General features: G+C 40.2%; 1 protein-coding gene across 1 annotated transcript in view; it reads right to left on the minus strand.

Annotated features, from left to right (window-relative positions):
* The window catches only part of LOC128982844 (uncharacterized), a 127,914-nt gene extending 102,660 nt beyond the window's left edge, over positions 1-25,254 (minus strand). Inside the window, exon 1 of the mRNA XM_054401884.1 lies at positions 24,828-25,254. The gene's annotated coding sequence lies outside the window, so the exon portion shown is untranslated. The remainder of the gene's footprint in view (positions 1-24,827) is intronic.
* Positions 25,255-25,608: the final 354 nt, after the last annotated feature.

The raw sequence follows: 25,608 nt of genomic DNA on the forward strand, positions 1-25,608 counted from the left end.
GTGTTTGCCACCTGGCTTGAGTCCTTGACTGTCTGACCATTGATTTCAAGTGAGATTTGTTTAGTGTATTTTTCTAACTTTGAGACGTTATTGATAACTTTCCAGGCAGATTTTGAAAAATTACAACTAGTTTTTAAAGTTTTTTCTACATCATAAGCCTTTGCTGCTCTAATAACTTTTCTATAGATTCTTTTATAATTTCTATAAAAAGACTTAAAATTTTCATTTTGAGTTTGACTGTAAATAGAATGGTAAAATTTCAGTTTTTCTCGTGATACCAAAATACCAAGTGTGATCCAACGGATTTTTGGAACAGATTTGTACAGATATGTTAATTTAATATATTAATTGAAAATCAATCCAGGCAAATGGAAATTCGCTTTGTCGGCAGGTTCGCTGCGGAGGATGAATTTATTATTTAAGTTCTACTGGAATTTTAATTTATTGTGAATACAGCTGTTCAAATTATGTAAACTATAAATAAGAGTGCATACAAATTGTAAAATCTACCCTTAAAGCATAAAAGCCTCGTCCACACATGGCGATTTGTCTGTGGAAACATTGTCTGCCGACTGTCTCCGGAGTGTTGCCATTTGTCTCCAGCGATGTCTCCAGTAAGTCGTTCGACTGTCTGCAGACTGTCCGCCGACTATCGGCAGACAAATTTCGGTGTTTCTGGAGACAAAATACAGTGTTTTCTGTTTCCCGTTCGGATGGGAAACACGGAGACAAGAGACAAAACTTCTGTCTCAAGTCTGAATGTGTGGACGTTTCTGGAGACAGGAGACTGGATACAAGCCGAAGGTGTTCAACATTCAGCCCATTTAGTAAAACTGCAATGCGGTAATATTAAGATTTTTCGGCGGTAATAAAAGAGCTGGATTTGGTTTCTTGAAAGTTTTGAAATTAGTTTTCAATCATTTATATTATTATATGACATTTTATTGAATTGTTCATCTTTTCAAATTTAAAATCTAAAAACCAACAAAGCCCATTGAAAAATAATTCCAAAACTTTCAAGAAACTCAATCCAGCTCTTTTATTACCACCCAAAAATCGTAAAATTACCGCTTTGCAGTCCAACTAAATGGGCTGAATGTTGAACACCTTCGGATTGTATCCAATCTCCTGTCTCCAGACACGTCCACACATGCAGACTTGAGACAAAAGTTTTGTCTCTTGTCTCCGTGTTTCCCATTCGAAAGCCTCGTCCACACATGGCGATTTGTCTGCGGAAACATTGTCTGCTGACTGTCTCCAGTATGTTGCTTTTTGTCTCCAGTATGTCGGCCGACTGTCGGCAGACAAATTTCGGTGTTTCTGGAGACAAAATACAGTGTTTTCTGTTTCCCGTTCGAATGGGAAACACGGAGACAAGAGACAAAACTTTTGTCTCAAGTCTGCATGTGTGGACGTGTCTGGAGACAGGAGACTGGATACAAGCCGAAGGTGTTCAAATTCAGCCCATTTAGTTAGAATGCAAAGCGGTAATATTACGATTTTTGGGCGGTAATAAAAGAGCTGGATTGAGTTTCTTGAAAGTTTTGGAATTGGTTTTCAATGATTTATATCATTATATGACATTTTATTGAATTGTTCATCTCTTCAAGTTTAAATTAAGACCAACAAAGCCCAGCAAAATTTCAAAATCTTTAGAAGTCAACCTCGTGAAGTTACTAAATCCTCCACCTAATCTGAAGGTCTGATAGAAGATTGCGACCATCGTACGAACCTTGCTTGAGAAAATGTTGAGTCCATCAGTCTCTTCCTAGATTTATTAGGCCCATGGCTCAGAAAAATGAAGCCCGCACAGGATATAATTACGTCCTCCTCGGTAACCATACCAACAAACATGGAAACACTGGCTGGCTAGTGTGGACGCGAAACACATCGGAAACTTGTATCTGAAACTGTGTTGGCAGACAGTCGGCCGACTCAGTCTCCATGTGTGGACTAGGCTGAACGGGAAACAGAAAACACTGTATTTTGTCTCCAGAAACACCGAAATTTGTCTGCCGACAGTCGGCCGACATACTGGAGACAAAATAGCAACATACTGGAGACAGTCGGCAGACAATGTTTCCGCAGACAAATCGCCATGTGTGGACGAGGCTTCTGGAGACAGGAGACTGGATACAAGCCGAAGGTGTTCAACATTCAGCCGATGTAGTTGGACTGCAAAGCGGTAATATGACGATTTTTGGGCGGTATTAAAAGAGCTGGTTTGAGTTTATTGAAATTGTTGGAATTAGATTTCAATAATTTATATTATTATATAAAGTGTTATTGAATTGTTAATCTCTTCAAGTTTGAAGTTTTAGGACCAACAAAGCCCAGCAAAAGTTCAAAATCTTTAGAAGTCAACCTAGTAATGTTCCTAAATCCCTCACCTAATCTGAAGGTCTAATAGAAGATTGTGACCATAATACGAACCTTGCTCGAGAAAATGTTGTCCAATGGGTCCATCATTGTCTATTCCTAGGTTCTTAACCCCATGGTCCTGAAGCCCGCACAGGATATAATAACATCCTCCTCGGTCGCCAAACCACCAAACACAGAAACACTGGCTGGATAGTGTGGACGCAAAACACATCGGAAACTTGTATCCGAAACTGTGTTGACAGACTGTCGGCAGACGATGGGTTGACTGTCTGTAGACTGTCTGCCGACTGTCCGCGAATGGTCGGCAGACAGTCGGCCGACTCAGTCTCCATGTGTGGACTAGTTGCTTACAAAAGAATTGCTTTACTTGTATAGGGCTGTATGTAGCCTTGTTATCAATCTTATCAGCTAACAGACGCCCCGCCGCTCCGTGTCCGCAGGGGGATCCTGGTCTGGCGACCCTCTGTGTCAGATTTAGTTGCGTAGGCTATATTATAGACAAAAGAATTGCTTTACTTGTCTGTTGCTGTATGTTGCCTTGTTATCAATCTTATCAGCTAACAGACGCCCCGCCGCTCTGTGTCCGCAGGGGGATCCTGGTCTGGCGACCCTCTGTGTCAGATTTAGTTGCGAAGGCTGTATTATAGACAATAGAATTGCTTTACTTGTCTGTTGCTGTATGTAGCCTTGTTATCAATGTTATCAGCTGACAGACGCCCCGCCGCTCTGTGTCCGCAGGGGGACCCTGGTCTGGCGACCCTCTGTGTCAGATTTAATTGCGAAGGCTGTATTATAGACAATAGAATTGCTTTACTTGTCTGTTGCTGTATGTAGCTTTGTTATCAATGTTATCAGCTGACAGACGCCCCGCCGCTCTGTGTCCGCAGGGGGACCCTGGTCTGGCGACCCTCTGTGTCAGATTTAATTGCGAAGGCTGTATTATAGACAATAGAATTGCTTTACTTGTCTGTTGCTGTATGTAGCTTTGTTATCAATGTTATCAGTTGAAAGACGCCCCGCCGCTCTGTGTCCGCAAGGGGATCCTGGTCTGGCGACCCTCTGTGTCAGATTTAGTTGCGAAGGCTGTATTATAGACAATAGAATTGCTTTACTTGTCTGTTGCTGTATGTAGCTTTGTTATCAATGTTATCAGTTGAAAGACGCCCCGCCGCTCTGTGTCCGCAAGGGGATCCTGGTCTGGCGACCCTCTGTGTCAGATTTAGTTGCGAAGGCTGTATTATAGACAATAGAATTGCTTTACTTGTCTGTTGCTGTATGTAGCTTTGTTATCAATGTTATCAGTTGAAAGACGCCCCGCCGCTCCGTGTCCGCAGGGGGATCCTGGTCTGGCGACCCTCTGTGTCAGATTTAGTTGCGAAGGCTGTATTATAGACAATAGAATTGCTTTACTTGTCTGTTGCTGTATGTAGCTTTGTTATCAATGTTATCAGTTGAAAGACGCCCCGCCGCTCTGTGTCCGCAGGGGGATCCTGGTCTGGCGACCCTCTGTGTCAGATTTAGTTGTGTAGGCTGTATTATAGACAAAATAATTGCTTTACTTGTCTGTTGCTGTATGTAGCCTTGTTATCAATGTTATCAGCTGACAGACGCCCCGCCGCTCCGTGTCCGCAGGGGGGTCCTGGTCTGGCGACCCTCTGTGTCAGATTTAGTTGCGAAGGCTGTATTATAGACAATAGAATTGCTTTACTTGTCTGTTGCTGTATGTAGCTTTGTTATCAATGTTATCAGCTGACAGACGCCCCGCCGCTCTGTGTCCGCAGGGGGATCCTGGTCTGGCGACCCTCTGTGTCAGATTTAGTTGCGAAGGCTGTATTATAGACAATAGAATTGCTTTACTTGTCTGTTGCTGTATGTAGCTTTGTTATCAATGTTATCAGTTGAAAGACGCCCCGCCGCTCTGTGTCCGCAGGGGGATCCTGGTCTGGCGACCCTCTGAGTCAGATTTAGTTGCGTAGGCTGTATTATAGACAATAGAATTGCTTTACTTGTCTGTTGCTGTATGTAGCTTTGTTATCATTGTTATCAGTTGAAAGACGCCCCGCCGCTCTGTGTCCGCTGGGGGATCCTGGTCTGGCGACCCTCTGTGTCAGATTTAGTTGCGTAGGCTATATTATAGACAAAAGAATTGCTTTACTTGTCTGTTGCTGTATGTTGCCTTGTTATCAATCTTATCAGCTAACAGACGCCCCGCCGCTCTGTGTCCGCAGGGGGATCCTGGTCTGGCGACCCTCTGTGTCAGATTTAGTTGCGAAGGCTGTATTATAGACAATAGAATTGCTTTACTTGTCTGTTGCTGTATGTAGCCTTGTTATCAATGTTATCAGCTGACAGACGCCCCGCCGCTCTGTGTCCGCAGGGGGACCCTGGTCTGGCGACCCTCTGTGTCAGATTTAATTGCGAAGGCTGTATTATAGACAATAGAATTGCTTTACTTGTCTGTTGCTGTATGTAGCTTTGTTATCAATGTTATCAGCTGACAGACGCCCCGCCGCTCTGTGTCCGCAGGGGGACCCTGGTCTGGCGACCCTCTGTGTCAGATTTAATTGCGAAGGCTGTATTATAGACAATAGAATTGCTTTACTTGTCTGTTGCTGTATGTAGCTTTGTTATCAATGTTATCAGTTGAAAGACGCCCCGCCGCTCTGTGTCCGCAAGGGGATCCTGGTCTGGCGACCCTCTGTGTCAGATTTAGTTGCGAAGGCTGTATTATAGACAATAGAATTGCTTTACTTGTCTGTTGCTGTATGTAGCTTTGTTATCAATGTTATCAGTTGAAAGACGCCCCGCCGCTCTGTGTCCGCAAGGGGATCCTGGTCTGGCGACCCTCTGTGTCAGATTTAGTTGCGAAGGCTGTATTATAGACAATAGAATTGCTTTACTTGTCTGTTGCTGTATGTAGCTTTGTTATCAATGTTATCAGTTGAAAGACGCCCCGCCGCTCCGTGTCCGCAGGGGGATCCTGGTCTGGCGACCCTCTGTGTCAGATTTAGTTGCGAAGGCTGTATTATAGACAATAGAATTGCTTTACTTGTCTGTTGCTGTATGTAGCTTTGTTATCAATGTTATCAGTTGAAAGACGCCCCGCCGCTCTGTGTCCGCAGGGGGATCCTGGTCTGGCGACCCTCTGTGTCAGATTTAGTTGTGTAGGCTGTATTATAGACAAAATAATTGCTTTACTTGTCTGTTGCTGTATGTAGCCTTGTTATCAATGTTATCAGCTGACAGACGCCCCGCCGCTCCGTGTCCGCAGGGGGGTCCTGGTCTGGCGACCCTCTGTGTCAGATTTAGTTGCGAAGGCTGTATTATAGACAATAGAATTGCTTTACTTGTCTGTTGCTGTATGTAGCTTTGTTATCAATGTTATCAGCTGACAGACGCCCCGCCGCTCTGTGTCCGCAGGGGGATCCTGGTCTGGCGACCCTCTGTGTCAGATTTAGTTGCGAAGGCTGTATTATAGACAATAGAATTGCTTTACTTGTCTGTTGCTGTATGTAGCTTTGTTATCAATGTTATCAGTTGAAAGACGCCCCGCCGCTCTGTGTCCGCAGGGGGATCCTGGTCTGGCGACCCTCTGAGTCAGATTTAGTTGCGTAGGCTGTATTATAGACAATAGAATTGCTTTACTTGTCTGTTGCTGTATGTAGCTTTGTTATCATTGTTATCAGTTGAAAGACGCCCCGCCGCTCTGTGTCCGCAGGGGGATCCTGGTCTGGCGACCCTCTGTGTCAGATTTAGTTGTGTAGGCTGTATTATAGACAAAATAACTGCTCTACTTGTCTGTTGCTGTATGTAGCCTTGTTATCAATGTTATCAGCTGACAGACGCCCCGCCGCTCCGTGTCCGCAGGGGGGTCCTGGTCTGGCGACCCTCTGTGTCAGATTTAGTTGCGAAGGCTGTATTATAGACAATAGAATTGCTTTACTTGTCTGTTGCTGTATGTAGCTTTGTTATCAATGTTATCAGCAGACAGACGCCCCGCCGCTCTGTGTCCGCAGGGGGATCCTGGTCCGGCGACCCTCTGTGTCAGATTTAGTTGCGAAGGCTGTATTATAGACAATAGAATTGCTTTACTTGTCTGTTGCTGTATGTAGCTTTGTTATCAATGTTATCAGTTGAAAGACGCCCCGCCGCTCTGTGTCCGCAGGGGGATCCTGGTCTGGCGACCCTCTGTGTCAGATTTAGTTGCGTAGGCTGTATTATAGACAATAGAATTGCTTTACTTGTCTGTTGCTGTATGTAGCTTTGTTATCAATGTTATCAGTTGAAAGACGCCCCGCCGCTCTGTGTCCGCAGGGGGATCCTGGTCTGGCGACCCTCTGTGTCAGATTTAGTTGTGTAGGCTGTATTATAGACAAAATAATTGCTTTACTTGTCTGTTGCTGTATGTAGCTTTGTTATCAATGTTATCAGTTGAAAGACGCCCCGCCGCTCTGTGTCCGCAGGGGGACCCTGGTCTGGCGACCCTCTGTGTCAGATTTAGTTGCGAAGGCTGTATTATAGACAATAGAATTGCTTTACTTGTCTGTTGCTGAATGTAGCTTTGTTATCAATGTTATCAGTTGAAAGACGCCCCGCCGCTCCGTGTCCGCAGGGGGGCCCTGGTCTGGCGACCCTCTGTGTCAGATTTAATTGCGAAGGCTGTATTATAGACAATAGAATTGCTTTACTTGTCTGTTGCTGTATGTAGCTTTGTTATCAATGTTATCAGTTGAAAGACGCCCCGCCGCTCTGTGTCCGCAGGGGGATCCTGGTCTGGCGACCCTCTGTGTCAGATTTAGTTGCGAAGGCTGTATTATAGACAATAGAATTGCTTTACTTGTCTGTTGCTGAATGTAGCTTTGTTATCAATGTTATCAGTTGAAAGACGCCCCGCCGCTCCGTGTCCGCAGGGGGGCCCTGGTCTGGCGACCCTCTGTGTCAGATTTAATTGCGAAGGCTGTATTATAGACAATAGAATTGCTTTACTTGTCTGTTGCTGTATGTAGCTTTGTTATCAATGTTATCAGCTGACAGACGCCCCGCCGCTCTGTGTCCGCAGGGGGATCCTGGTCTGGCGACCCTCTGTGTCAGATTTAGTTGCGAAGGCTGTATTATAGACAATAGAATTGCTTTACTTGTCTGTTGCTGTATGTAGCTTTGTTATCAATGTTATCAGTTGAAAGACGCCCCGCCGCTCTGTGTCCGCAGGGGGATCCTGGTCTGGCGACCCTCTGTGTCAGATTTAGTTGCGTAGGCTGTATTATAGACAATAGAATTGCTTTACTTGTCTGTTGCTGTATGTAGCTTTGTTATCAATGTTATCAGTTGAAAGACGCCCCGCCGCTCTGTGTCCGCAGGGGGATCCTGGTCTGGCGACCCTCTGTGTCAGATTTAGTTGTGTAGGCTGTATTATAGACAAAATAACTGCTTTACTTGTCTGTTGCTGTATGTAGCCTTGTTATCAATGTTATCAGCTGACAGACGCCCCGCCGCTCCGTGTCCGCAGGGGGGTCCTGGTCTGGCGACCCTCTGTGTCAGATTTAGTTGCGAAGGCTGTATTATAGACAATAGAATTGCTTTACTTGTCTGTTGCTGTATGTAGCTTTGTTATCAATGTTATCAGCTGACAGACGCCCCGCCGCTCTGTGTCCGCAGGGGGGTCCTGGTCTGGCGACCCTCTGTGTCAGATTTAGTTGCGAAGGCTGTATTATAGACAATAGAATTGCTTTACTTGTCTGTTGCTGTATGTAGCTTTGTTATTAATGTTATCAGCTGACAGACGCCCCGCCGCTCTGTGTCCGCAGGGGGGTCCTGGTCTGGCGACCCTCTGTGTCAGATTTAGTTGCGAAGGCTGTATTATAGACAATAGAATTGCTTTACTTGTCTGTTGCTGTATGTAGCTTTGTTATCAATGTTATCAGCTGACAGACGCCCCGCCGCTCTGTGTCCGCAGGGGGGTCCTGGTCTGGCGACCCTCTGTGTCAGATTTAGTTGCGAAGGCTGTATTATAGACAATAGAATTGCTTTACTTGTCTGTTGCTGTATGTAGCTTTGTTATCAATGTTATCAGCTGACAGACGCCCCGCCGCTCTGTGTCCGCAGGGGGATCCTGGTCCGGCGACCCTCTGTGTCAGATTTAGTTGCGAAGGCTGTATTATAGACAATAGAATTGCTTTACTTGTCTGTTGCTGTATGTAGCTTTGTTATCAATGTTATCAGTTGAAAGACGCCCCGCCGCTCTGTGTCCGCAGGGGGATCCTGGTCTGGCGACCCTCTGTGTCAGATTTAGTTGCGTAGGCTGTATTATAGACAATAGAATTGCTTTACTTGTCTGTTGCTGTATGTAGCTTTGTTATCAATGTTATCAGTTGAAAGACGCCCCGCCGCTCTGTGTCCGCAGGGGGATCCTGGTCTGGCGACCCTCTGTGTCAGATTTAGTTGTGTAGGCTGTATTATAGACAAAATAATTGCTTTACTTGTCTGTTGCTGTATGTAGCTTTGTTATCAATGTTATCAGTTGAAAGACGCCCCGCCGCTCTGTGTCCGCAGGGGGACCCTGGTCTGGCGACCCTCTGTGTCAGATTTAGTTGCGAAGGCTGTATTATAGACAATAGAATTGCTTTACTTGTCTGTTGCTGAATGTAGCTTTGTTATCAATGTTATCAGTTGAAAGACGCCCCGCCGCTCCGTGTCCGCAGGGGGGCCCTGGTCTGGCGACCCTCTGTGTCAGATTTAATTGCGAAGGCTGTATTATAGACAATAGAATTGCTTTACTTGTCTGTTGCTGTATGTAGCTTTGTTATCAATGTTATCAGTTGAAAGACGCCCCGCCGCTCTGTGTCCGCAGGGGGATCCTGGTCTGGCGACCCTCTGTGTCAGATTTAGTTGCGAAGGCTGTATTATAGACAATAGAATTGCTTTACTTGTCTGTTGCTGAATGTAGCTTTGTTATCAATGTTATCAGTTGAAAGACGCCCCGCCGCTCCGTGTCCGCAGGGGGGCCCTGGTCTGGCGACCCTCTGTGTCAGATTTAATTGCGAAGGCTGTATTATAGACAATAGAATTGCTTTACTTGTCTGTTGCTGTATGTAGCTTTGTTATCAATGTTATCAGCTGACAGACGCCCCGCCGCTCTGTGTCCGCAGGGGGATCCTGGTCTGGCGACCCTCTGTGTCAGATTTAGTTGCGAAGGCTGTATTATAGACAATAGAATTGCTTTACTTGTCTGTTGCTGTATGTAGCTTTGTTATCAATGTTATCAGCTGACAGACGCCCCGCCGCTCTGTGTCCGCAGGGGGATCCTGGTCTGGCGACCCTCTGTGTCAGATTTAATTGCGAAGGCTGTATTATAGACAATAGAATTGCTTTACTTGTCTGTTGCTGTATGTAGCTTTGTTATCAATGTTATCAGCTGACAGACGCCCCGCCGCTCTGTGTCCGCAGGGGGGTCCTGGTCTGGCGACCCTCTGTGTCAGATTTAATTGCGAAGGCTGTATTATAGACAATAGAATTGCTTTACTTGTCTGTTGCTGTATGTAGCTTTGTTATCAATGTTATCAGTTGAAAGACGCCCCGCCGCTCTGTGTCCGCAGGGGGGTCCTGGTCTGGCGACCCTCTGTGTCAGATTTAATTGCGAATGCTGTATTATAGACAATAGAATTGCTTTACTTGTCTGTTGCTGTATGTAGCTTTGTTATCAATGTTATCAGCTGACAGACGCCCCGCCGCTCTGTGTCCGCAGGGGGATCCTGGTCTGGCGACCCTCTGTGTCAGATTTAGTTGCGAAGGCTGTATTATAGACAATAGAATTGCTTTACTTGTCTGTTGCTGTATGTAGCTTTGTTATCAATGTTATCAGTTGAAAGACGCCCCGCCGCTCTGTGTCCGCAGGGGGATCCTGGTCTGGCGACCCTCTGTGTCAGATTTAGTTGCGAAGGCTGTATTATAGACAATTGAATTGCTTTACTTGTCTGTTGCTGTATGTAGCTTTGTTATCAATGTTATCAGTTGAAAGACGCCCCGCCGCTCTGTGTCCGCAGGGGGATCCTGGTCTGGCGACCCTCTGTGTCAGATTTAGTTGTGTAGGCTGTATTATAGACAAAATAATTGCTTTACTTGTCTGTTGCTGTATGTAGCCTTGTTATCAATGTTATCAGCTGACAGACGCCCCGCCGCTCCGTGTCCGCAGGGGGGTCCTGGTCTGGCGACCCTCTGTGTCAGATTTAGTTGCGAAGGCTGTATTATAGACAATAGAATTGCTTTACTTGTCTGTTGCTGTATGTAGCTTTGTTATCAATGTTATCAGCTGACAGACGCCCCGCCGCTCTGTGTCCGCAGGGGGATCCTGGTCCGGCGACCCTCTGTGTCAGATTTAGTTGCGAAGGCTGTATTATAGACAATAGAATTGCTTTACTTGTCTGTTGCTGTATGTAGCTTTGTTATCAATGTTATCAGTTGAAAGACGCCCCGCCGCTCTGTGTCCGCAGGGGGATCCTGGTCTGGCGACCCTCTGTGTCAGATTTAGTTGCGTAGGCTGTATTATAGACAATAGAATTGCTTTACTTGTCTGTTGCTGTATGTAGCTTTGTTATCAATGTTATCAGTTGAAAGACGCCCCGCCGCTCTGTGTCCGCAGGGGGATCCTGGTCTGGCGACCCTCTGTGTCAGATTTAGTTGTGTAGGCTGTATTATAGACAAAATAATTGCTTTACTTGTCTGTTGCTGTATGTAGCTTTGTTATCAATGTTATCAGTTGAAAGACGCCCCGCCGCTCTGTGTCCGCAGGGGGATCCTGGTCTGGCGACCCTCTGTGTCAGATTTAGTTGCGAAGGCTGTATTATAGACAATAGAATTGCTTTACTTGTCTGTTGCTGTATGTAGCTTTGTTATCAATGTTATCAGTTGAAAGACGCCCCGCCGCTCTGTGTCCGCAGGGGGGTCCTGGTCTGGCGACCCTCTGTGTCAGATTTAGTTGCGAAGGCTGTATTATAGACAATAGAATTGCTTTACTTGTCTGTTGCTGTATGTAGCTTTGTTATCAATGTTATCAGTTGAAAGACTCCCCGCCGCTCTGTGTCCGCAAGGGGATCCTGGTCTGGCGACCCTCTGTGTCAGATTTAGTTGCGAAGGCTGTATTATAGACAATAGAATTGCTTTACTTGTCTGTTGCTGTATGTAGCTTTGTTATCAATGTTATCAGTTGAAAGACTCCCCGCCGCTCTGTGTCCGCAAGGGGATCCTGGTCTGGCGACTCTCTGTGTCAGATTTAGTTGCGTAGGCCAAGGGCTGTATCATAGACAAAAGAATTGCTTTACTTGTCTGTTGCTGTATGTAGCTTTGTTATCAATGTTATCAGTTGAAAGACGCCCCGCCGCTCTGTGTCCGCAGGGGGATCCTGGTCTGGCGACCCTCTGTGTCAGATTTAGTTGCGAAGGCTGTATTATAGACAATAGAATTGCTTTACTTGTCTGTTGCTGTATGTAGCTTTGTTATCAATGTTATCAGTTGAAAGACGCCCCGCCGCTCCGTGTCCGCAGGGGGATCCTGGTCTGGCGACCCTCTGTGTCAGATTTAGTTGCGAAGGCTGTATTATAGACAATAGAATTGCTTTACTTGTCTGTTGCTGTATGTAGCTTTGTTATCAATGTTATCAGTTGAAAGACGCCCCGCCGCTCTGTGTCCGCAGGGGGACCCTGGTCTGGCGACCCTCTGTGTCAGATTTAGTTGCGAAGGCTGTATTATAGACAATAGAATTGCTTTACTTGTCTGTTGCTGTATGTAGCTTTGTTATCAATGTTATCAGTTGAAAGACGCCCCGCCGCTCCGTGTCCGCAGGGGGATCCTGGTCTGGCGACCCTCTGTGTCAGATTTAGTTGCGAAGGCTGTATTATAGACAATAGAATTGCTTTACTTGTCTGTTGCTGTATGTAGCTTTGTTATCAATGTTATCAGTTGAAAGACGCCCCGCCGCTCTGTGTCCGCAAGGGGATCCTGGTCTGGCGACCCTCTGTGTCAGATTTAGTTGCGTAGGCCAAGGGCTGTATCATAGACAAAAGAATTGCTTTACTTGTCTGTGGCATACTTATTGTATATTATAGCATATACTTTTTTTGTCGCATCAACTACCACAGACAATTTACTAAAAGCAACAATAATATTATTTTAAACTGCGGCACACCCTCTTTTAGTGTAAACAATTGGCTATAGCGGGGTCATATGGATGAAATATCTACATCAGTATCCAACAGTCAATAATTGAACCTAGGCCAGTGAAATAATGAATTCTAATTTATGGAAATGAAATTGTACTGTTGTCTTCCCGTTGATTGGAATATTTGTGATGCTTTGTTGTAGTTACCTCAGTGAGTCTGTTGTAAGACTCATGTTCACTTCGTTACCAAGGTTTGATACAGTACAATGAGATCCTGTGATATTCATCGGACCTGAACATGACTGTGGCAATGGCAACGAAAACAAGGTTAAACCGCGCTTTTAAGCATTTCCGTAAAACAAATGAATTATTTTTTTTTTTCTTTCAGGCTATATTTACAGACGATTAAAGATTTAATATCATTCTTGTAAAACTCAATATAAAATAATTTTTACTTATAACTAAACCAATAAACATACTTTTGGTCACAGTCAGTTATCCACCCAACGCTATACTTTAGCAGTGTGACAATGCAAAAGCAGCTTACAGCAATGTAATATCCCTGCTGCAGACTAATCGAATTTCCATTTGCTTGATATGATTTTCAGTTAAATCTCATTTCAACAAAATTGGGCTCAACAGGGAGGATAATTAAGTGTGTTTCTTGGTAAAATTTCAATAGCTTGGTATGAAATAAATTAATTAGCTAAGTTTGATCAAAATATAAGTTATCCATAAACAAACTACTACAGTTAATTATGCTCCATTAGAATAACATGGGAATTTTAAATTTGCAGTTTTTAGAATTTGTTCCTAAACTAATAACCGTACAAAAACACTCCAATTTAATAAAGTGTTTGTTTTTTAATCTCTTAAACATTGTTTAGAGAGAATTGGGAAATTTTATGTTTAAAGGGTCAACAATAAAAAAAAATCATGTGCAAAATTAGTTCTCTGGGATTTGTAAACATTGTACATTCATCTACAGTGGTTTTGAAAAACGGATATGTATTTTAAAGCCTAATCAAAACATAATTGAGTTTTTAGCGAATTTCCCATATAGGGAATAAGCTATTACCGTAGGTCTCATGGTAAGACCTAGACCCGGCACCGATTTACTTTTTCGTTTTGAGGTCCCCAGAGGCCAAAAACACCATCCGTTCAAATTCATATATATATATATATATATTTATATATAAATATTTATATATTTATATATAAATATTTATATATATATATATATTTATTTATTTATTTATATATGTGTCCGTTAGCACGATAACTCGAGCAAAATTGATCCGATTTTGATGAAATTTGGTACAAACGTGTAAACCTACATTTATTCGAACGAGTTCGCAAACCAGCATAATCGGACCATGGGATCAGGGGTTTATGGGGGGTTTTATGGGGTAAAAATGGGTTTTTCTCATTTTTGACCCTAAAAACTTTAAATTTCTAAATTTCTCTCTAGACCATTTTGAAGAGCTTAAAAAAACAAATAATTTAGTATATTGAAGTTTTTTTGAATGTTCATTGACTACGGAGAAAATTAAAAAACTGTAAATTTAAAATTCCTATGTTATTCTTAAGAAGAATAAATAAACTGTTCTAGTTTGCTTGTTTATGGATATATTTTAATCAAATTTGGCAATTTGGCTTATTTCATACTAAGCTATCAATATTTAAATTCAAAAAAAAACATACCTCAACATCTTCCCCGTAACAGCAAACCTAACTACCCACTAAAATTAATGTTATTTAAATAGGAAATAAATCTGAAAATTTATAGGGAATATTTTAGTAGAAATCAAGCCGGGTAAATGGAAATTCGCTTAGTATGCAGATTTGCTGCGACGGGGGTATTTAGTTATTAATTGTTAATCAACATTTTGTTAACTAAGAAAATTTCAAAATATTTCAAAACAAGTAAACCTCATAGTTTTCCTACTGTTATCTTAAGACTACAGTTTAAAACTCAAAGAGAAAGCTAGGTTCATACAACAACGGTTATTAAATATTACTTGATTCCAAAATCATCGACGTAATCTAGAAAAAACCAAATAAAACCAAACATATCAAAATATTATGTTTTACTACTTTAGCTACTGTACCTGTAGGCTACTCCGCAACGAGAAGAATTTAAGTTTTGAAGAACGGGTGTCCCCAAACATCATAACATAACTTGATAGTTCAAACTCCGGGTTGATACAACAACGGTTATAAATTCTTTTTTTATTTCCATAATCAACAACACATTTTTAGAATAAATAATCAATGACAACGTTTTAGAATAAACAAACCTAACCCATAGTTGTGTAAAATATTATACTTGATTTGTTTGGATCAGCTGTCTGAAATTGTGAAATAAGCAGTTTTACTGCTGGTTTACATCAAGGCCACACTAAAAAAAGTTTTTTTTAGTGTGGCCTTGTTTACATTGAAATGTAAATGCAAAGGTAAACATTGTGAGTTTTCTCATGCTTCCATGGAACCAATCAATATTTACTTTTGAAAAAACTCACCTCAAAACTTTGGATGTCCACGGGGCGTAGCCCGAGGGAACTCAGGGAGGTGAATAGGCCACCTAAGACATTACTGTGTACCATCTGGTGTACCATCTTTGTGCTTAATTTGGTTGTATCGGTTTAGTAATTTAGTCGTGACAGCCGCACAGACAGACAGACACCACCTCAATTTTAGAATAGTATAGATTTGTTTTGATCAGCTGTCTGAAATTGTGAGATGAACAATTGACCGTTCTGTTTGTTTTTGTTTACATTGATATGTTATATAAAAAATGTAAACATGGTGATTTTTCTTATTGCAGCCAAGGACACCAATCAATATTTATTTTTAAAAAGCTCACTCACCTCAGAAATTTGAAAGCCAAAGGGTCTAAGCCCTCAGTCAGTATTGAAGTGCGAATAGTTCTAAACGAATCCGTGGTATAGTAGTTATATTTTGGTAAACTTTAAGCTCAGTCGGCTCAGTAGTTTTTGCACCAATTAGTAACAGACATACGAGACACCATCGGGGTTTTAAGCGAATTTCCCTATAGGGAAGTAGCTATTACCGTAGGTGGCACGGTAGGACCTAGGCTCGAGACCGATTTACTTTTTCATTTTGATGTCCCCAGAGGCCAACAACATCATCCGTTCGAATTTATATACGTCCGTGAACGCGATAACTTGAGTAATTTTTGTCCAATTTTGATGAAATGTGGTTTGAAGGTGTAAGGAGGGATAAACTTGAATGAGTTTGCGAACCAGCATGATCGGACCATGGGAACGGGGTTTTACGGGGAGATTTATGGGGTAAAAAATGGGTTTTCTAATTTTTTACCCTCAAAACACAACAATTGCCAATTTCTTTTTAGACCTTTTTAAAGACCTTACAAATAATTTAGTATATCAAAGTGTTTTTGTACGGTTATTGGTAACGGAGAAAATTTTGTAAATCTAAAATTTCCATGTTATTCTTTTGGAGAATATTGTAAAATGTTGTAGTTTGCTTGTTTATGGATATATTTTGATCAAACTTGGCAAAATGTATTTATTTTATACTAAGTTATTAGTTTTTTACGAAAAAATACACTTAATTAGTTTTCTTGTAGCAGCAAACCTAGGTACTCTTAAACCTAATGTTATTTAAATAGATTTAATAGAAAATCTATTCAGACAAAAGAAAATTCACTTAGTCGGCAGGTTTGCTGCAGCGGGGGTATTATATAATAGAACAGTATTTAAGTATTAATAGCAATGTTATATTGCAGAATCTGTTTGTGTACTACTCAGAAACAATCTAATATTTGTATCAAGCACAATAAAATTTAAAACTAATTAAATATTACCACAAAAATAGTCGCGATATGTTCATAAAGCTGACCGGCATCTTTTTCTGAATTAACCACTAATTTACATTTGGTGAACTGTTTTAATTTATTTCTCGATTTCTTGTGTTAGTTAGATAATAACTGACCGGTACTTGTCCCATCCAACCATGACATGATCCATGATCCTGATGGTATTTGTCCATCGGTTGTTGTTACCCTGCCAATCCCTTAATTTATCCTATATGGCATGTAAAATAAATTAAAAGTTAAAAGTCTTATACGTTTATTTTTGACGGTTTTTGCCCCTCTAACTCTAACAATAAACTTTATATATATTAATTTTGTCTTCCCCCCACATCAGTTACTAACTCCTTGTACTAAACATAAACCTAACTTGTACCTAGTATAAAAATAACCCCTGAGTCACACTGGCCTTTACTTTCAAAGCCAAAAATATTTATGTCGAGTGCAAGTGTCCACCCGTTCCCGGCCATTGTTTTTTGTTTTCCTGGCGAACAGAAGTGGTACAACATTTTTAGTGTGCAATACAAAAAGTTACAAAAATGGTACAACAATGAGGTTGGATTGGATTTTGAAAATATCGATGTTGGGTGCAAGTGTCCACCTGTTCCCCGCTCTTTGTATTGCGTTTTTCCGGCGAACGGAATTGGTACAAATTTTTTAAATTAGTGACACAAAATAGTACAAAAATATAGTATAATTTCATTTTGATTAGAGTACCTCGAGGAACAGGTGGACACGACTTCAGCAGCCACCAGCTGGTAATTTGGCGTTCGGAACATTACAATTCCACTTCTTTACTCTTATTCGTTGAACCCCATTTGTCCATTACTTTATCACACTAGTGTTATAAAGTAAGTAATTGTTGCGCTAAAGTAAATCTTTTGGTCACTACAATATTTTTTGAAAATGGTAGGGTAGTTTAAAAATCCGTCGTAGGTGGTAAAGCTGTTTTTGTGCCTATGGGTGGATTTAAAGCTACATAACGATACGATACAAACCAAAACAATGTAATAGCAAATAAAACATAAGAATTCAATGGTGATTTATTAGCTTTAACAACAGTCCGTCTCAGAGTGTTGTAGAGCGTGCACGTCGCACCCTAATCACCCGTCTACACCCTACCTACCTCCCCTTGCAATAGGGTGAGTACTGACAACCGTTACCAGCGTCTTACAGCATTATACTTTGAGTTGTAATTTTTCCTTACCATTTTGGTAACTTAAAATATACTTTAAATTTGAAAAAATTCAGAATTAATGTCTCCCGTACTTGCACTAAATTACTTTAGTGAAAGACACACTGTAAAGCTCGTGTTTTGCAAAGTAAAAAGTAAAAAGAGTACACAAATCTGAATGTATGTGAAACCTGAATCTAATAAGATAATAGCATTGACTATTGATAGTCAAAGATAATAGTTTTCGGTTACGACTGCCGTCCATAAGATAATTCCTTCATTATATCAGAAATATAATATCATAGTTCAGTTGGTTGTGGGAGATATTGTTTATTGTCACACATTTGAAAATGACACGGCAAACGTAACCCACCATACAATGTTCTGGCCAGCATCGGCAAAAACATGACTCATGACTGTAGTACTGTACATACATAGCAAAGCTTGCACGGCAAACGTAACCCACCATACAAGGTTCTGGCCAGCATCGGCAAAAACATGACTCATGACTGTAGTACTGTACATACATAGCAAAGCTTGCACGGCAAACGTAACCCACCATACAAGGTTCTGGCCAGCATCGGCAAAAACATGACTCATGACTGTAGTACTGTACATACATAGCAAAGCTTGCACGGCAAACGTAACCCACCATACAAGGTTCTGGCCAGCATCGGCAAAAAACATGACTCATGACTGTAGTACTGTACATACATAGCAAAGCTTGCACGGCAAACGTAACCCACCATACAAGGTTCTGGCCAGCATCGGCAAAAACATGACTCATGACTGTAGTACTGTACATACATAGCAAAGCTTGCACGGCAAACGTAACCCACCATACAAGGTTCTGGCCAGCATCGGCAAAAACATGACTCATGACTGTAGTACTGTACATACATAGCAAAGCTTGCACGGCAAACGTAACCCACCATACAAGGTTCTGGCCAGCATCGGCAAAAACATGACTCATGACTGTAGTACTGTACATACATAGCAAAGCTTGCTGGTCACAATATTTTGCAGATAATCCCCGTGTTTGTTATTTATAACCTAGATTCCTGTTGGTTTAGTTTTAGATTGAATGGCTCAATTGTTTTTACTACTTACTCCTTTCATTTACTGCTTCTAGTTTGGATACGATAAGTATACGTCATGTTACAATGCTACCATATTATATTATATACACTGCTAAATAATGTTTAGACGTGCACTAGGGGGGGACTTTGCGATTTCTCACGAAAATAAGATTGAACTTTCCTCTTGTATGAATCCATTCAGTTGGTAGAGGGATCAATAAGGTAAGTAATAAACAATTTATAAATTATAAAACAGAGTTGAAGATCACCGATTACGAGTTCTCTATGAAAAGTACGTTCCCTATGAACGTTACATTTACACTCTTCAAGAAGAACTGGTAATATTGGAATTAATATAAATTTGAAATAAAATCTTCACCAATATTTCCGAAATTTAAAATTTTTAAATTAAAAATTTCAGAAATATTGGTGAAGTTTTTATTTCAAATTTATACATTTACACTGTTTGTTATCATTTTTTATAAAAAAAATCGTTACAGCATCAAAGCATTCAGTAGCTTGGGGAACGCAGCTTCGAATATTCTAAAGTTATTAAAAACATATTTTTCCGTGTATGTTTTGTCTACATTGTATGACACAAAGGTGCACAAACTTGCATCTCGAAAGAATTCACACTCAGACGGACTATATTTAGATACTAAAAATGGCTGACCTTGACACAGCTCTTATCATCATTTGCACTCAATGCAGTTTGTTTCTACAGTCAGTAACTTTCGTTCGAGATGTATTAGTTATAAGTTGTCAAGTTTAAGACCTATTGGATGTCACAGTAGACCCCATCCTCCATGGTTTTCAGAAAACTCGTCAGGGGACTGCGATTGCTGAGGACAAACGCCACTCTAAATAAAACCATTCTTTGTCTGGCACCTTTTTAGAGCATGACTGACCGTATTGCCTATTTCGACACAATATTCTGTTTAGTAGCCTATAGACACGGCAACGTCATGGTCATCTACTGCGGACGCTAGTAGCCTATAGACACGGCAACGTCATGGCCATCTACTGCGGACGCTAGTAGCCTATAGACACGGCAACGTCATGGCCATCTACTGCGGACGCTAGTAGCCTATAGACACGGCAACGTCATGGCCATCTACTGCGGACGCTAGTAGCCTATAGACACGGCAACGTCATGGCCATCTACTGCGGACGCTAGTAGCCTATAGACACGGCAACGTCATGGCCATCTACTGCGGACGCGAGTGACGTGACTCACGAAGTGAAAATATAACAAACGGCGATTTGTTGCAGATTGCATTGGTTAAACATTAAATTAACACCCATTAAACACTAAATTTTCCGTTGGTACAACTTCCAGATTTTTCCCAGTAATCAAAATTCGGTACTTACGTATTAAACGGAGGCCACATTTTGTCAGCGCGCTGCGGCGGTTATGTTAGGTTGGGTTATCATAATAGAAAGTATAACTCGTCTGGTATCGTTCGATTCATAACGAAGCGAGGAAAGTCCTACACACATAATATTTACGATAACCCAACCTAACATAACCGCCGCAGCGCGCTGACAAAATGTGGCCTCCGTTTAATACGTAAGTACCCAAAATTCAAATAATGTACTGAACAATTCTTAGTTTTCCCGTTTGGATGGACACCCTGGCATTATAGCCAGTATGTTTGCGAGAACAAAGTTTGAACCCAATTTATGAAAAACAAAAAAAAAAAGAAATAAGACATCATAAAAAAAATTAAAACCATTGGCTAAACAATTCAAAACTATATTTTTTTGTGACAAGACAAATTTAGCCAAAATAAATTTCAATCATATAATTGTTTAATTTCATTGTTTACATATTTAGGAAAAATAATATTAGTTTTTGACCATGACCTGAGAGTCTAAATGTGCTTAGGTCGATAAAAAATCAAATATTTTAAAAAGGCTACTATGGTTGTTAATTTCTAGAAATATTAATCACCATAGTCCTAAAAGTGAATATTATGATTGCCAAATGAATTTAATAGATAACCTCACAGTATATAAATTTTCACCACACTATGATGTTTTTGGCTGTATTACATACGTGAATTGGTGGCTGAAAGTTACGTTTTGCTGGCCATGCCAGCTGTCGCCAATTTGGGGACCGAGCAGGTTTTTACAGGCCGGGGCCGCAAAATCATCTGTCCGCTTACTTAATTAAAACATGAATGCGTTTTAAATACACAATCAAAATCCATAGCATTGCAATATAGAATTGTGTTATTGTCACCGTTGCCTAGCAACTATTTATTTATATTTTTGCTGATTCCTCAAATTATTTCTTCACATAACCTTAAAGTTGTAGTTGTGTTGACGATCAGTGTGCATTATAGTGGTGAATAGTGGTAATAGGGTATAGTGTGGTGAAAAATAGCGTTCGTACCACGGACCGAAATGGTTTTGCAGCTCTCGGTAGATTTAAGTTCTCGACTTCGTCTCGAACTTAAAAACTATCTCGAGCCTGCAAAACCTCATTTTCGGCCCTAGGTACGAAATATACTATTATTCAGTATCTAGATTCTTCATCCATCCTGACCTCTAGTGTCACTCGATATTTAATGTTCAACACACAATCCCAGCTGTAAGAGATGAGGTTATCCAAATAGTTTATGACAATTTTACTATAATAGTGATGATGCAACTTTATATTGAAATTCAGTTGTATGCAAACTAGCTGTTGCCCACGGGCTTAGCCCCATTTGACTTCATAATCATTAAAAAAAACTATTGATTGGTTTAAATATACAAAATAGAATACAGTAATACAAACAAATATCACACCTGATTTTAATACAATAACAAATTGAAAGAATAACATACCGGTACAAATAAGTACAGCTAAGGTAATTTTTTACATTAGGTATATGGAGTTCCCTTTATAAAATAAATTACGACCTTAAAGGACAATTTATGAATTTTATGAATTTATGATAGTTTTGCGCAAGGTTTTTCGTCATGACGAACATTTTAAGTAAATGGTTTATGGGAGTGTGACTTTTAGTTTGATCAAAAGTTCATGGGTACTTTGGGATCTATACATGGATATGCGACCTTACAGATGGCTGACTAGCTTTTTGTTGGAGTGAAACAAACAATTTTATCAACTGGACTTGCAATGTTATGTACTAAGTTAAAAGAGAGTGGCAGAACTTTAACACATGTATAAACCTGGAACAAAGAACAGTTAACAGTTCACACCAATCACATATCGATTTGGAACAGCAAGGTGCATACGACTGAAACAATCCCGGGACTGGTATTGGTATTGGTTAAAATATAAAAAACAGTTAAGGGTCCCTTCCAAAGAAAATTATATGTACTTCCATTGACTAGATAATGCAAAGGGAGGTGATTTAGTGAGCTATATAATGAAAATCTGCAATAATTGGAAGAACTTAGCATGAATCAGATGTATTTTGTTGAGGTAGAAATACAAATACAGGGTGTCTCAGACCACCCGGCCGGCTTGTATAGCTCCAATATGAAAGCAAATGGAAACCTAATTGCAACTGGAACCCCCTATTTTGACCCCAAGGAATTCAGCTAAATTATTTTCAACCCCAAAAAAGCACCCCAAAGGGCAGATTTTGGAGGGTGGGGGTGGTTTTTGGGAAATTTTCAAATGTAAAGGGGGGTCGTGTTATACCTCTTTTTAAAGGTCCTTTAGTCCTGAGTATTTTAGTGGAAAAAGATTTAAATTATCTTCATCCCTATTTACAGGGTGTTCAAAAACGTACAAAAAATAGACCTTTGAACTACTTTTCACTGTAAAGAGGTGGAATTTTGTGGGGGGTTCAAATTTTGATAACACTTTAATTAATAAATGAGCTTTCAAAAACTCTGGTTTCAACCCTTTTGCTATCTTTTTACTTATGTTACGCATTTTCAAACTTTTTGAAGTTTCAAAAGCTGTTATCTCAAAAATTTCAAATGGCAACATGGGTTTCATTACAAACCCCATTGTAGCCCTTGAAATTTGCTATAATTTTTGTATTTAATGTTTTTTGGTATCTTCATTGGTTAAAGAGATATAACAAAATTAGTGTATTTTAATGTTTTATTGGTATTCAAAGTGTTTGCTGTTGTAAATGTACACTTCTAGGTCTCAATTAAAACTAATTATGTTAAAAAATTAAAATACTACCCAGATTATTAAACTTGGAGGATTAATAAAGGGAAAAACACAACTGCAAATATTCTTAGTTATTTTACAATTACAAAGTTCTAATAGTGCTTTGAATGAATACTGTCTATAAATGCTACTGGTAAATAAAAAAAAATCATCATGAAATCAATGAGCGTGTGCATGAAACTGGTCACGTTTGATTAGATAAATCAAATTATAAGGAACTTACTGGATTTGTACGAGAGGTGAATGCACCTGTGGTAGTAAAACAGCAATACAGTACCATAATAGTGGAGAAGAAGTAATACATGCATAACAAAGTTGGGGTTTGCATGGAACAAAATGGAAGGCAATTTAAGCATTTGTAGAAGTCCATCAGTATGTAGGCTATTAATGCTGATTCAAACAAATTATTCATTCAAAGAACTATTAGAGCCATGGAATTGTAAAATAACTAAGAACATTTGCAGTTGTGTTCTTTCCTTTATCAATCTTCCAAGATCAACAATCTGAGTACTATTTTATTTTTTTAGACAAGATTTGTTTTAATTGAGACCTAGAGGTGTACATTTGCCACAGTAAACACTTTGAATACCATTTAATAAACCATTAAAATACACTAATTTCGTTATATCTCTTTAACCAATGAATATACCAAAAAACATTAAATACAAAAATTATAGCAAATTTTAAGGGCTACAATGTGGTTTGTAATTAAACCCATGTTGCCATTTGAAATTTTTGAGATAACAGCTTTTGAAACTTCAAAAAGTTTGAAAATGCGTAACATAAGTAAAAAGATAGCAAAAGGGTTGAAACCAGAGTTTTTGAAAGCTCATTTATTAATTAAAGTGTTATCAAAATTTGAACCCCCCACAAAATTCCACCTCTTTACAGTGAAAAGTAGTTCAAAGGTCTATTTTTTGTACGTTTTTGAACACCCTGTAAATAGGGATGAAGATAATTTAAATCTTTTTCCACTAAAATACTCAGGACTAAAGGACCTTTAAAAAGAGGTATAACACGACCCCCCTTTACATTTGAAAATTTCCCAAAAACCACCCCCACCCCCCAAAATCTGCCCTTTGGGGTGCTTTTTTGGGGTTGAAAATAATTTAGCTGAATTCCTTGGGGTCAAAATAGGGGGTTCCAGTTGCAATTAGGTTTCCATTTGCTTTCATATTGGAGCTATACAAGCCGGCCGGGTGGTCTGAGACACCCTGTATAGCAGTGAAACATATTTTTTATAGTCTGAACAATACGTAAACAGTAGTAACTGATGGTTAACTGTGAATAATGTAATTTTCCGTTGTTGGTTATTTAATCACAAACTATTATCACAGACAATATAGTAACCTGTATTGTCTGAACTATTATCTTTTTATTTGCCTCTACATTCACAAATAATCTCTCTCTAAGACATGACAAGTAACAAATACAAATACAAACGCTTTGTCTTCAACCACAGAATTTCAATAGGCTAATGAAAATTGCCGGCACAATAAATATTTTATATCACCTTAGGCCTAATTAGTAAAACTGTCAGTGGGGAGCCAGCTTACATCCAAATTACATTAGTTATTGTTATATAAAGGACTAGGATAGTATCATTGACTAATAGTCAAAGATAGTATTTAAATTGCAGCCTAAACACAAATTACACAAATTGAATACTGTACTTACAAATGTATTAAAAAGCAAGTAATAGGTTTTAACATATAAATGGGTTTACTGAATGTTTAATTTCTGTTCCTTAAGTTAAATGTAGAGTATATACAGCACAAAATATAATAGGTGTTGTTCTTCACCAATTTATTATTCTATAGCTAAACTACTCTCTGAAACTGTTAATTCGAAATTATTATAAAAAAAAACGCTGTTTCGATTATCATAGTAAGATTCGAGTTTAAAAACAATACACAGGTATGCACAAATAATGTTTATTTTAACATACTAATTATGCTTATCATCAGGTTTCAAAATATTTCTGAGATTATTATTGCTTATGTAGTTCATAAAAAAATTTACATCCAGTATTAACCTACCTCGGTAAAGTTATTTCCAATCCAAAGGTTTTGGCATACACGGTCTGATTCAGTTGTTTGTACACAATATCTACACAGGTCCGTGTGATGAACGTAGGTCTAGCCAGAGGGTAGGGCCCCGGGACAACATGGTGCGTGAGGCGTGCAGCGGCGAGGACGGGTATCGACTGCCGTGCCAAGCCAAGACTCGGCACTAGAGCAGCCTGCGCACCACCACCACCGCCGTCACCAGCTTAGTAATACGATAATTGTAGTGGGTTGCATACGATAACATGCTCACTGCTCACCAAACCACCACCACTAGCTCTGTCCTGTCATAGGATAATTATTGTAGTGTTGCATACGATAACATGCTCACTGCTCACCACCGTCACCAGCTCTGTCATACGATAATTGTAGTGTGTTGCATACGAATACGATAACATGCTCACTGCTCACCACACCACCACCACTATCTCTGTCATACGATAATTGTAGTGTGTGGCATACGAATACAATAACATGCTCACTGCTCACCACACCACCACCACCAGCTCTGTCATACGATAATTGTAGTGTTGCATACGATAACATGCCCTCTGCTCACCACCGTCACCAGCTTAGTCATACGATAATTGTGTTACATACGATAATATGCTTACTGCTCACCACCGCCACTAGCTCAGTCTTACGATAATTTTCGTATGGCATACGATAATATACGGTTGGTAGACCTAATGGCTCGACTGGCAACCCTGGTCATAGCCATTAGTGGAGGATAAGTAGGCAAAAGTCGTCTGAT

Source organism: Macrosteles quadrilineatus, unplaced genomic scaffold, assembly GCF_028750875.1.
Source record: "Macrosteles quadrilineatus isolate MER2022 unplaced genomic scaffold, UCM_ALF_1.0 Scaffold_1__1_contigs__length_201487025, whole genome shotgun sequence".
NCBI lineage: Eukaryota > Metazoa > Arthropoda > Insecta > Hemiptera > Cicadellidae > Macrosteles > Macrosteles quadrilineatus.